The following is a 14,393-nucleotide window of genomic DNA, read 5'->3' as shown; positions in this document are numbered from 1 at the left end:
GCATCATTATTGGTGATTTTGTCTTGTCATTGGTTTATAGATGTCATAGAGGATACCGATCCCAACTTGGAATTTCTGTTGCAGGACCAAGAGTCATTATATGTTATTATTCACTTGCAAGATGATGAATACTATGGGAGGATTTGGAACAGCTTCTGGAAATCATTTCCAAAGAAATGTACATTTCATTGTTTTTTGCAAGATTTCCACTTTTAAAAAATAGATGAATAATCACTATTTTACAAGTAATTCTTGGTGTTTTAATGATCAACTCTCCAAATCCTAATCAATTTTTCTTTTGCTGGAAAATAGAAATCTGGAAAATGTAAGTCTATAGCACTCCCAAGTGAAAAATCCAGGACACCAATTTCCCCTAATTATATATGATACCAAGTTGGCTATCTTATTTTTCTCTCCTCAGTGAATTGATCGAATTGGGGCTAAATTACTTGCTTGATTATTATACATGCACGACTTACATTCCACAAGGAGTCTGAGTCATGGCAGGATTCTCAGGGATTTAATGATCTTATGATTTATGGACCTGCTGCCAGATTTGCCGTTTCCCTCACATTTAGCATGACTGTGGGCTGCCATTGTCATCCTTGTTTATCTCAATGATGTTGGCTGAGAGGAGGGAGAAGGAATACTGGGAAATATTATCTTATAATCAGAGGCTAACCCTTAGGGGTCTGAGTAACCATACTAGGTGCACTACCTTCTCCCAAGCATCAAATATTACCTTCTTCTTATTATTATGTTTACTTAAGGAAAAAGGAAATACAATAATAGCATTGCCATTTGAAGGGTAGCCATGTTACAGAGCCCTTCTTCTACCTTTGCACTGGCTATGTTAGATGTGGGGATATTTTGTGGAACTGTTTTATCCATAAGAGACACCTGCAAATGAGAAATTATTTTGCATTTGCTTGACAAAGGAAGCCTCCCCCAACCACTAAGAGTGTTATCTCTGAGTCACTAATGATCACCTTTCCATGACAGCTTTCCTTTCTCATCTGCTTATATATTAAAACCCTGCTTTACACAACCTTGGCATGGCTCTGCATATGAAATACTAAAACATCATCAGTTGTAATGAAATAGTCAACCTACTACTTGAAGAATTTATATTTATGGCCTGCAGACTAGCTACCATCCAACATGAGCTAGGTGATGCATTTCTGGGAACTTCAAATTAATCCTTTTCATTACAGAAGTAGGTACCCATGAAAATGAAAAGAAATAGCTGATCTCATTAAAGGCTGAATTGAAACCAATTCTTATGGTGGCAGGAGCTACAACCTGTGATAATTTCCCTAGCTGTTATATGAGTTAAGTCCTGTAATTACTTTTTAAAAATTCTAAATAGCATAATTTTAGGTTATATTGTATTTTTATGTATATATTTGTATGTATGTTGGAGAACAGGGTATAGAGACATTTAAATAAGCTTGAGTTTTAATTAGGTTGGCTTGGTTTTTATATTCATATGGCTTTATATATGTCTTTTTGCAGACACAACTTTTTCCCTCTAATTCTTTTTGATTCTCATTCTCATTTTGAGAGACTGATCCTTAGATTATGACTCTCGTTATAAATGCATACTAGCTAGAGGGCTATTTTTATGCACACAGACTCAAATCATTCTGGGATTTTAATTTCTCTTCTATAGTTTGAAACAAATTTTTAAATTTAAAAAGATGAAGACATTTGTCCTTGCCCTAGGGCCCTGTTTTAAGATTTAGACAGAAGGTTAAATATCAAAACTTTAATATAAATCAAGTGCATGCATTTCTGAATAAAGGCCTGGCACCATCTGTACAGGGCATTGATTCTTCTAGCTAGAGGGATGGAGAGTCTGTTTACAAAAGAATATACAATTTAGACAGAACAAGGGCCCTTCTTCTATCAAAGAGAAAAGAAGAGTCATGTTCATTTGTCATTACAAGCACACCATTCCTTTTCGGTGAATTAATGCCTTTCCTTAAAAGGAGATTAGTCCTTTAAAATAAAGAAATTGGAGCTGGCAGGTCACATTCAGGAGAGATACAGATTTGAAATTCTTTAAAAGCCTGAATTCAGACCCATTCAGAATCTCTTTAAAGCATCACCAGAGAATACTGGTATATCCACATTCACCCAACAGGATTATTTCAGAATCATGGCCACATAACTTTTCACAGTACAAATCTGCATGCAAATAGACATCAGTTCTCAATAGACCCTGTGAAAACTCTTTGGTTAATGAAGTAAGAAAGCAAGCACAAAAACAATGAGGGAAAGATACTCATTTTAATGTGTGACGGGAAGGGCCATACCTTGATTTGAGTTAACGTCTATCCTCTACAAGTAGAGGAGTTCAGTTTCTTTAAAAACTTACTCTCAAAATTAGATGCAATGCATAATTACCCTGGTAGAGAATTTAAATTCAGCTTTTGATTCCTTTCATAGATGAACCTCATACTATGAACACAAGGATAATAATAGGCCAAGGCACATTTAAATATTTATGCAGATTCTGCTTTAATTTTTATTTGGAAACTTTGCAAATGTAAGAAAAAGAATGTTTCTCTTATCCTTGAATGTTATAATTCCTAGAACTTCAAAAGTGAGTATATTAGTACAGAAAAACAGTGAAGAAATCCAGTGATGCCGTAGCATTGAGCAAAGACAATTCTGTTAAACCTTCATTTATGTCCTAATCAGAAAATTGGCTGAGAATAACAATTTGCACCATAAGTAAATTGAAAATTGTCCCAGGTATTATAATGCAATAAAATATGTATAAGACTGCTACCATATTAAAGATATTTTAATATTTCCTTAATGGCTTTTAAGCCACTTAGAAAAAGCTTGCTCCAATTTAGGATCTTCATTAATGGCATTGCAATCTTATGAAAAGGAATTAATTTCAGAGTCATATGGTTGTTTGTATTCAGGACAAAATCTGATTGTTAGCATAATTTGTTTTATACTAACTGAGGTTTTAGACTTTTTTGGAGAGTTATTCAGAGGTATATTATTTTAATAATAATACTGCTGTCCTTGTTTTAATAATAGTTTTATAGAAAAACAAAAAGGATGACATCAATGAAAACATATTCTTATAGATAGAGCAAGGAAAGAAAGAAGAAATCTGAAAAGATGTAGTATAACAGAAAAAAAAATGTGGTTAAAATTGGTTCAAATCCTGACCTTAAAACAAACTAACATATAACTGTGAAGGTCTTAGTTTCTTCATCTGCAAAATATGAAACATATTCATGCCACAAATGGTCTTTTCAGGAGTTAGAGGAGATGATATATGTGAAGAGTGTGGAATATAACGTTCATTATATGTTTCTACCCTCACTGCCTACTTGGGTGATAGGAAGGTCAGGCTTCAACAATTACTCTCATACCAAGCTACAGTAGTAGGCCTCAAAAGAGAGATTTCTCCATTGCTCAGTTTTGAGGTTTTTCTTCTAGGCAGATATGCCAACCAGTAGGTCAGGCAGAACTTCACAGATATGCAACCTTTTCATTTACTATGGACACTGATATGACCAGAGTCAGTGGGATGCACTACCCTTGAGTGCAGTTGAACTTGCAGATGCAATCTAGCCTTTTCTCGCTTAATTCAAATTCTGTTCATCAAAAACTTTCTTTTTTTTTTCTGCAACACAAATGCCCAAGGTAAATCTTAACAGACTTCATGTGGTCCAACCTGCACTGTACACTTGATTTCCAAGCATCACTATAATAGCATTAACAGAAGAATATCACTGCAAGTAAATTGGGGTCGATTGTATGCTAGACAGGTTTTACTGAAAACTATAATATAATAGGACATGCTTCAACTTCCACATTGTTTATGGTTCTCTTTATTTGTTGATGTAAGGATTCAATAAACTGGTAATAAAAAGTAATTGTGTAGATAACATAACCATGATTCAAGCATAGACTTTAGCCATGTATTGGTCAATGAAAAAACAAAGACTAGCTACTAAAAAAAAAAAAAAAAAAGTGAAAGTAAATGGCACATCCTAAACTTTACAAGAAAATACCACTCTTCCTTTTACCACCAACAAACCCTAATATCCAAATTTCTTAAAATATGCCTTCACAAACCTTTCGGCATCCAGTGCAATCCCTTCCTTCCATTTCCCCCATGATCCTGCCTCACAGTGTGACAAACATCTGCTTGGATCACAGAATGATCTTCATTTTGGGGGAAATAAAAAATTTAGCTAGATGAGCCAGAAGCACCTTAAGTGGGAAGTAAATAGGGAAAGGCTAGAACTATTGTTATTTTTATTTTGCTTTTAAAACCTGCAAGTTTCAAGTACCAAAGGCCAGAGAGGAGGGAACAAAAAAGGTATGTTGGACAATGAGTGTTGAAAATGGACTACTGAAGCAACTAGTAACGAGGGGATCAAAAAAAACTTATCATTTCTGTTTTATTAATGTTTGATGACAAACTCTTATGGAAATTAACTTTGGAGACTATAAAAAAGAAATGAATCTGGGTTTTGTATTCTCGTTGAATGGAGTTTATTCACTCAGGATATTGCTTATCTGCAGGAGGCAGTTTTCTCTCTTTTTCAATACTAATCAATAAAATCAATTAAAAATTATAAATATGAGTTTTTATTACTTACTGCCTTAGTAAATAAAAGGTAACTGATGCCTGATAGCAATTTACAAATTAAGTAGCTTTTATCCAACAAATAACCCTGAAATTATTTAGAATCAAGAAAAATGTCTTGTGTAGTCCACTATCTGTGAAGCCTGCTTTCATCATGCTCTGAAGATCCCTCAGTCTTGACATAGACAGAAGAATTGACCAGAAAACTTTACATTACTTTCCATGGTAAGAGTCTATAATCCAAATATACATATCAATGAATTTAAAATTAGTATTTAAAAGGGCACAATCTCTAGATTGTGTATCGTTTTGTTATTATTTTTGAGTTTCCTCATTTATTAATTTTTCATTTAGTGTTTAGGATCTTAGTGCTAAATCTCTCTTTGCATTTCTTTAGAACCTTTTTTTGGGGGGGGGGGCTGAATAAATTCCAGCATTTGTTTCTGTACTAAACACTAAACAGTTTTCATCCGGTGATCATTTCTATTCCCCTTCCTCAAAGGAAATGGTCTCTGAATTTACAGCTTCTGAAAGAGTTAAAATTGTCAAAAAAGAAAAACATATTGATTCATTTTATAGTAATTTCATAGATTGTTAAGATAAATGAGTTGGATGACAAAAAAAAAGCAAAACAATATTAACAGATCAAGAAGTCATATTTGACAGCATGGATGGACCTGGAGAACATTATGCTAAGTAAAGTCAGTCAGACAATGACAAATACCATATGATTTTTATTTACATGTGGAATCTAAAGAACAAAATAAACAAACAAAACAGAAATAGACTCACAGATACAGAGAACAAACTGATGGTTGCCAGATGGGCAGGGCTGGCATTGGGAGGCTGGGTGAAAAAAGTGAAGGAATTGAGAAATACAGATTGATAGCTACAAAACAGTCAATAGGATGTGAAGTACAGCATAGAAAATATAATCAGTAATGTTGTAGCAACTATGTATACAGTACATGATTGTTTAACCACTATGCTGTGTACCTGAAACTATTACAAAATAATATTGAATGTAAACTATTTGAAAAATAATTTTTTTAAAAGAAAAGAAATCATAATTGAAACATAGGGATGAATATATTGCTCTGATAAAAAATGCCCTGGCTGGTATGACTCAATGGATTGATTGAGTGCCGACCTGTGAACCAAGGCGTTGCTGGTTTGATTCCCAGTGCAGGGCACATGCCTGGGTTGTGGGCCTGGTCCCCCGTGGGGGGCACATGAGATACAACCACAAATTGATGTTTCTCTCTCTTCCTTCCTTTTCCTCTCTAAAAATTAATAAATAAAATCTTCAAGGAAAAAAAGATTTACATTTTATAAATGAATTGTTATTATGTACAACTATGGTAAAATTGCATTTTACAACTTTTAAAAATATTCTCAGTAATATGGCTGTTAAAAATTCTATTTCTACTAATTTATATATGTTATAGCAGAAGTTGTATGGTATACATTCAATCTGTGCTGAGAATTGTATTAGCATGAAAGAAGTCTGTTTCACTCAATACTTAAATTAACCCTGTATCATAGGTATCATTAATCTTATTTTACCAATTTAAAAAACTACTTCCAAGAGGTTAAGTAAATTGTGTAATTCCACATATTTATTAAATATCAAAGCTGGTATTTAAAGCTAAGTCCACAGTACTCCAGAGTCCATGGCTATTGTCCTTATACAGTGATAATCCAATAACTTAATTTCCAAGTATCAAATAAAAATATAGCAAAAATTATGTCTTTTTTTAAAAATGTCCCACCTCTTGAGATACATCTACTCTGAGATAGTTTAGAATCATGAAATCTCAGAGGACTTTTTGTCTACAGGAATTCTCTTTACAATTTTGGTGATATGAGATTTTTTGCTTCTTCTAAGTGTTTTTGATAGCAGAGAACTTCTGTTCTTGTAAGGCATCTGTGTATCTATACCTGTCAGGGACCATTGTAATTTTTTTTATTCTCTATTTTTGAGTAGATATTTGCTTTTATTAACACCTACCCATAAATGTAATTCCGTAGTAAATAGAGTAAGTCACAAAAGTCTCTCTATAAAAAGTGAGAGACTGAAGAAGAAATAAGTAAAACTAAAGCTTGATGTATAGGTATTCTAAACACGAATAACAATAAATCATGAGAATATTCAATCCCGGAGTGTCTGAGAAAATGATTTTATTTTCTTGCCTTAAAATTTTTATAGGATGAAATTCTATCTAGGGTGCATTATTATTTTAGTGCAATAGCAGTATAGCAACACAACCATGTAATACTATGATAATCCTATAGAAAATGTGGAGAATTGTTCTGAGTTAGGTATAGCCAAGGTTATCCAGTGAGGAAATCATTTTAAATCGGATGTGGGACTACCAAACTGTAAAAAACAAAATATATACACATACATACATATATCTGTATGTGCATATATATAAAATAAATATGTATTTTAAACATTCCAGGTAACATTGGAGAATATCAAACAATAAAAGAGATAATTCTGGTATAAACAATGCTTCATGAAAACCATTTCTTGGAAGAACCTAAAAATAAACATATGGCATTATGCTTCATATTATCAGTATTCTTATATAGAATAACCAGTAGCTTTTTGACAGTATATATAGCCCACAAAACTAACTATACAATTACAAAGGAGGCAACTATAATATCCAATTCTTTTATAATATTAATGTCTTCTTTAAAGAAATCCAGGTATGTTTGAAGTAGACTGTCAGCAAGTTACAGGATTGTTTTCCCTCATTGGAAGAGGCGAAGGGATTAGCAATTGTTCAATACCCTGCAAGAAAGGTGTCACAGATGTATGGGGTAGGGAAGGACTAAAACACGAATATAAGTTAGACACTGTCCCCCTGAAATAGTTGTTCACGTGTATTTAGTGTGTCTATATAATATTTAATTGGTCCAATCAAGTACCCAGGCAGACAAACCCTATTTAGTCACCTTTTGTTGATCATCTAATCCTTTCTATGTTCCCCCTTCATTTTGCCTTAATCTGAACCTGTATTGTGGCAATCCTCACCTAACCACTTAACCCTACATTCACTTGCACTCCCATTACCAAAATCACTCTCAACAAAATATTAGTGTTTTCCTAAAGTCAATGTGGGGGTTCTAGTGGGGTACATGTCAAAATCACAGCATGGCAGTCTGACCCTAATACTTCCTAAGTATGTGATTTTGGGAAACTAATGGACATATTTGGGCTTCTCTTTCCTCATTCATTAAATAATAGTGTATTTCTATGCACTCCCTTATTTGATCATCCCAACAATCCACTAAGGAAGTGTGTACTATTATCCTTATTTTACAGATTAAGTGAAGAACTTGTTCAAGGTTACTCAGCTAAAAATTGTCAGACATAAGAATCACTTCGAGGCAATCTAGCTCTAGAGTCCAGCAATCCTGACCACTATGCTATACTTCCTCTAGAATATTATATTACAGCCTAGATGTTGTAACTTTGGATCTTAATACTATTTATTTTTATTTTTCAGGGGAATAAAATTTTCTGTTCTCATATCACACAAAACTATAGTTCACATTACCAAAGTATTTAACCTTGTGAGAATAATCAAAAGAAAATAACTAGTGATACCCAATCTGTTCTTTTATGATGAGTGTTCTGTTTGAAATGAATAAGTTCAAATTTCACTTTTGCTTCATTTATTTTCAACAGTTGGTGTCATTCTTGGGTCTTCATCCATGACTACTCATGAACTTGTTTCCTTGCTAAGGATTCTGGCAGCAGTGACCTGGGTAGTAGGTAATGCCTGTCAAAAGGCTCAGACTCATGTAGAAACCCTCCTGGTGTATGTAGTAGGGTAATGGAATAGGTAGTATTTTGGACCCACATCCTAACATAGGACTTCATTATCTATAATAATTCTTAAAAGATTCAAAGTATAACTGGTTTCACTGTCTTACTGGATCCGTCTATATTACCATGATAAATGTAACCACACCCCTGATGAATTTGAAACCATTTGATTTCTTCAATGGATCTTTTGATTTATAAATACATGGCATATCCTTTAAGAGGTGCTTTTAGAAAGACTTTATAGCTTGTGATATCCAAAGAAAGGTAGCACTCACATGCTACATACTTGTTGAAAATGCTGCTAAATATTTCCAGCCAGCCTTTAAAAAAAAAAACAACAAAAAAACCTGTCTTTTTATTTATACAGCTGTTGGTGCCAGCATTGTGAGGAAGAACATAAGTGAAAGGCTTATTCACTATTCAAAGGAATAGCTAAAAATAACCCTGACTTGTCTGGGAATCTCCTAGAAGGTGCTCCCATCCCCTTCCCTTGTTTGCTTTTTTGTTTCGAGTGTTCTTTCCAATCATATTGTAGAAATCTATCAGGAGCTTATTTGTATTGTGGCTGGTTTGGGCAATGCAGTGCTATCCAGGCTGTAGAGGGGTGGTCACAAATCTTAAAAAAACACATTATTCAGCACTTATATTGGTCTCACTTAACATGCCTTCATGAATGTGAAGCTTTTTCCATTTTCCCAATTGAGTCCCTAGGCCTATTATTAGCATATTATGATTTATAAGAGAGTGGGTTTTTTAATAACAACACTGAGAGAGCAAAACCCATTTGTTCATCCTAAGAGGTTTGAGAGCACATTATAAGCACAGGGTGGTCAGAATAAAAACTGATACAAGTACACAGTCCGTGATTGTTCCTAATTGGAGAAAACACCCAGTTACAACTAAAAGACTGAGAAACGAGTGTTTGCCACAGTTATTTATTCCCATAAATATCATTATTTAAAACATTTGAACTCTATTTAAGGATTTAAACAGTGATGTGGGCTTCACAAGGAATGCAGAGACAGCTGGCTGGCTTCAAATCTTAGTGGCAACCACATTGGAGGCTGCCAGGGGCTTCTACTGTTCCCTTTTTAGCTAAAGGCTGGAGTACTGAATCCACGTTATATCCTCCATCTCATTTTCAGCTCTATTGCACCAATTATGCTGCATTGAGGCTTATAGGGGCTTACACTGCATTTCAGATAGATGAAAGAAGCCAGTCTATATTCTTTGTGATAAAAATAGTCATTAATTACTGAGACTTGTAAACCGCTTAGCAGCCTCCTTAATGTGGCCCGTCAGGTGCTTCTTATACTATAGCTAATCAGCAAAAGAGGAAAAAATCCTCAGAAACAAGATGATCTTTTTTTTTCCCCCTCAAACCTCTTAGGAAAGTCAAGGTTAAAAATAAATCTAAAATACTGTGAAAACCTAAGTCAATATGCACTCACTGGCAAAACATTGCCTTGTTTCCTTTTCAATCAGTGTTTATTTTAGAAAAATATCTTACAATGTTGTTCCATGGGGAAACTAATTGCCAATAAAATATTTTTCTCCTATCTGATAGAAAATAATGTGTTCTGAGGAGTTGGATGCATGAAAACACATTTATAAATAGCTCAAATGGAGTTAGATAATTACCTAATTAAAGAGAAGTGAAATGTCATAGGAATTAATGAAGTAATTCAGAAGAGAGGAAACCCAACTAGTAAAGAGTATGCTGAAAGCAACAATGGATACTCTCACCTTTGAACAGACAGTTTAAATATGCTGGTGGAATTTCAGGTTAGTCTGTTTTGAAATTGACTGCCATAGCCAGTATTTTAATTTTTAACAATAACCTTATGTTTAATTGGCAAAAATGCACATTATGCTCCCTAATTAAGGCAATCAGAAGCATGGGGCAGTAAAGGCCAGCATGATCAACTAAAACAACCTTTATTTGGTAGACAAAATAGAGATGAATGGCTTTTGTGTGTAAAAGGATCTGACAGGTTGGAAAGATAGAAAGCATGCCTACATTGAGTGTAAGCACGTACTGAAGGCTTTTTTCCTTTAATATGCATATTTCATAAGTAAAAAACATGCTTTAAAGAATGCTGGACAACCATGTTTCATGCATTTCAGTATGACTAATATTCATGAATGGGAGCGCAGTTTTTCAAAACACTGGCCAAAGAAAATTGGATTGATGGGGTATCTGCTAAGCTGATTTTTATAAAAGCCTTGTAGAGAGCTTTAAAAATGAACAGCGTGTGCAGGATGAAAAAAACAACAACTATGAAAGAAATTACAAGTGGGTTTCACTATATTACAAGCTTAAGATTGCTTATTAAATACATAACTTGTTTTTCTGCTATACCAGTCATTTTACATAAGTGTGTGATTTGGCTTCCATTTATAATGTGTAACTGCAGCATGCTTCAACAGTGCCACAGGGAATACTTGTTATGGGCTGAATATTTGGTTAAAATCTTTGGAAAAATTCCAAAAACATTTCCATACCCATGGCAGATTTGGGTAAACACTTCTTTTTCAGTTTACAGCTCTCCTTGGAAAGTGGGGAGAAAACAACTGCCCTCCAGGTACAGGACAGACAATATATTCCCATTACCTTTCTTCCTACTCCAAATTTGTATGAATTGATGGTATTTGTGTTTGAAAGTAATTGAAATTTGTACTACTCCTTAGGAAGATGATGTCTTAGAATCTGTTTGTAAAATGTTGAGGTACTAATGTGCTTTATATCTATATATATAATTTTAATCATAAGTAATTATTGTATTTAAAACCAACAATGAAGTATTCTTAATACAGTTTTTAGTAAAATTCCATTGCACAGCAATTCTGAGGTGCAGGGAGGGATAGAGAAAGTGTTGTTAATGAGTATGAGTAAGAAGAAATTTGCCCAAAATATAGAGATGTAGATCTTTTATATGCAAGACTAACTATAGATTCTGGCATAGACTTTATGAGGAACAAATGAAGTAAATAATATATGAAATGCATATATATATATATATATATATATATATATACACATACATACATATATATGAGCAACAGGTGCTTTTCCTATTTTAAGGCTTTTCTGGAGGAAAAAAATATATGTATATATTAGATACAGTTGTTGGTTTATGATAAAAGAAACAAAGGGAATTCAAGTTAGCAAGAATGTAGAAAAACTTTTAAACATGTTCCAGCACTGTTAATTTTCCAACTGCTTTGCTATGTCTTGCACAATTTAAAAGGTTTTACAGGAACCATCTGCTAGCAGAGAGAACATATATTATTTTTCATTAAAAAAACTGATAGAGACTGATAGATGATACGAAATATTCTTTCTTTTTCATATTGTCATGTTTCAGTCTATACATGATGCATTTACTTATTACTGACATTTAGAAAGCAATTTTTTCTCTGATATCTCTTCTTTTACTCAATTGTGTCCCAACCCTGATGCAACAGGTTCTTCCACATCTTTTCCAATTGTCTGTGCCCTCTTCATCAGGATTTTAGGGTCTTGGCTCCATCCTGGCAGGAAACTTTAAAGTCAAGATCTTGAAGAAAATCCTTAGGTAGGTTCCAGTGTAGCTGATATCAACTACGTCCTCGTGTCTTTGGGAGGAATGGGCCTAAGTCTTTCAAAATAATCATGGTGCAGCATCAAAACACCTCCTCATGATCTGGTTTGTAGAAGTGAGAAGAAAACTCCTACCTGTTCAGCTGTGCCACTAGTGGTTTATGAACTTTTGAAACATAGCTATTTATCTTTTCTAAGTAAGTATATTTATGTTTTGGGAGGTTGGTGGTAAGATATTTCTAAGTACTACATACCAGGGAGAAATTAGTCACCTAGGAGATGACTTTCTTGGGCATACTTAGCAGATCATAGATCAGTTATGCATAGAACAAACAAACAAACAATTATACCTGAAGTAAAAGGAACACTGTGAGCTCCCATAATTGAATAGATCTGGGCATAATGTGGTCTGAGGCTGAAACATTTTCATCATGGACTATGTTACTCCATGTTTCTCAACTTCTTTCTCTTTGTTTTGGCTTTTTTCTTCAGTGTCAAATATCACAAGATGGCTGTCAACACTTTCAGAGTAAAACCATTATCCTATTAAAAAAGACATGGATTTATATTCTCTTTTATCTAAGAATTAGGAAATAACTAGTGAAATAAAGCCGGTTTAATTGACAAAAGATAGGTGTGATGATGTTGTTGTCTTCTGAAAGCATGTTTGAGTCAGTCCCCTAGCTATTCCTTTGTAGACATAAGATTAAATATCATTTGTTTGTTTGTTTTCAGAATGGAGAATCTATAGGTAAATAAAACTTTCTTATGCTAAAATTGACTGCCTTTCTTGGCTTAGATTATATTAGGTTACTTTAGTTCCCTCTCACCATGGACAGAACAAAATCTAGGAGCATACTATTTAGCTGATATCTGAAGGATGCTTAAGATTCAATTAGAAAGGATGGAAAAGAGACTAGCAATAAAATATACAGAGGTAGGTGCAGAGGCCCTGTGATGGGAGGCAACATTGCTCCTTCTCAGAGTTGAGAGAGCAATGTGACCAGAGTATAGATGTTATTGAAATAAGGGGTTTGAGTGAAGGATGTCAGAGTATTTACCTTTAAGAGCATATAAAGAATTTTAGACGTTGTCCTAAGAGTTCTGGTAAGATACTGAAGTATTTAAAGCAGAACATGGAGTGTTTAAATTATTATTATATTACAATTGCTCTGGTGGCCATATATGGACAGTTGGGAAGAGACACCAGTAAATATGAGCAGAACTTTTAGACAGCTTTTGCCGTAGTTCAGTAGAAAAATGACCATCATCCAGATGAGTGGTCGTGGTTGCATGGCATTCTATATGCAGACCTGGGAGATATTTAGAAGTTATAGTCATTAAAACTTGGTAAGGTATTGGATAAGGGCAGTGAAGAAGAGGGAAGTATTAAAAATAATTTCTAGATATTTGTAATTTGTTACCGTACTCTTTGTTGACCAATTTCATCAAAACTGGATGCCAAGGAAAAGGATTAGTTTTGCTACCATAATGGTATGCACAAATTGCTAAAGACGTTAAAGGAAGTGGCCAATATGTAATACAAGTGTTGGAGAGCTCACTTGAGATTTCTCCTACTTATACAGAAACACAGACACATTTACGTTCATGGAGAACTAAGATGGTGTATAATACCCAGTAAAATTGTCAGTCTTGGGACCAGTCTGTTAATCATCTTTTGTATGTTTTGGGATCTTTGACTGCAAACAACAGAAATCAGCTTTGTTTAAATTAAGCAAAAGTGAATTTATTGAGAAATAATTAGACGTTGCAGAATTCATGGGATATTAGATATGAACATAGGGCTTGGAAATGAACATGCCAAGTAATCCAAGCAAGAAGCACAAGAGTTTAGGAACGGTAACAGTCTGGGTGAGCTATGGCTATTAAAGAGGTGATTCCAATTACATCTGGTCTCTTTGTTCTTTTGCTCATGAGGAAGTATCTAATTGGCCTAGACCATATCATATATCATCTACTGAATATGGCATCAATAGACCATTCTGGGGAAAGTAATTCCTCAGACGGACATCAAGATTCAATTTGAGATTTGAGAAGCCAAAAACAAATCTCTGCTATACTTTGGAAGGCACTTACTTTTCTTTCTCTTAAGTCTTTGCTGAAGTAGTATAAAAAGGAAGCACACTCTTTCAAACATTTGTTTGCTCATTCTTGTGAAAAGAAAGTATCTTCTCTTAATTTGCAATGGTTGTGAGAGTGAATAATTGAGTTTCCCTCTTTCTGCATCCTTCTTCCCTTCCTTTTCACCTCTCATGTTCTAGGATTGACCAGGTGGCCAGATCTATTTACCTTATTTTTTGCATCTTTTGAATACAATT

This window comes from Pteronotus mesoamericanus, unplaced genomic scaffold (assembly GCF_021234165.1).
Source record: "Pteronotus mesoamericanus isolate MK-2021 breed Mesoamerican mustached bat unplaced genomic scaffold, CSHL_Meso_final contig_82, whole genome shotgun sequence".
Lineage (NCBI taxonomy): Eukaryota > Metazoa > Chordata > Mammalia > Chiroptera > Mormoopidae > Pteronotus > Pteronotus mesoamericanus.
Note: the sequence above shows the minus strand (reverse complement) of the source record.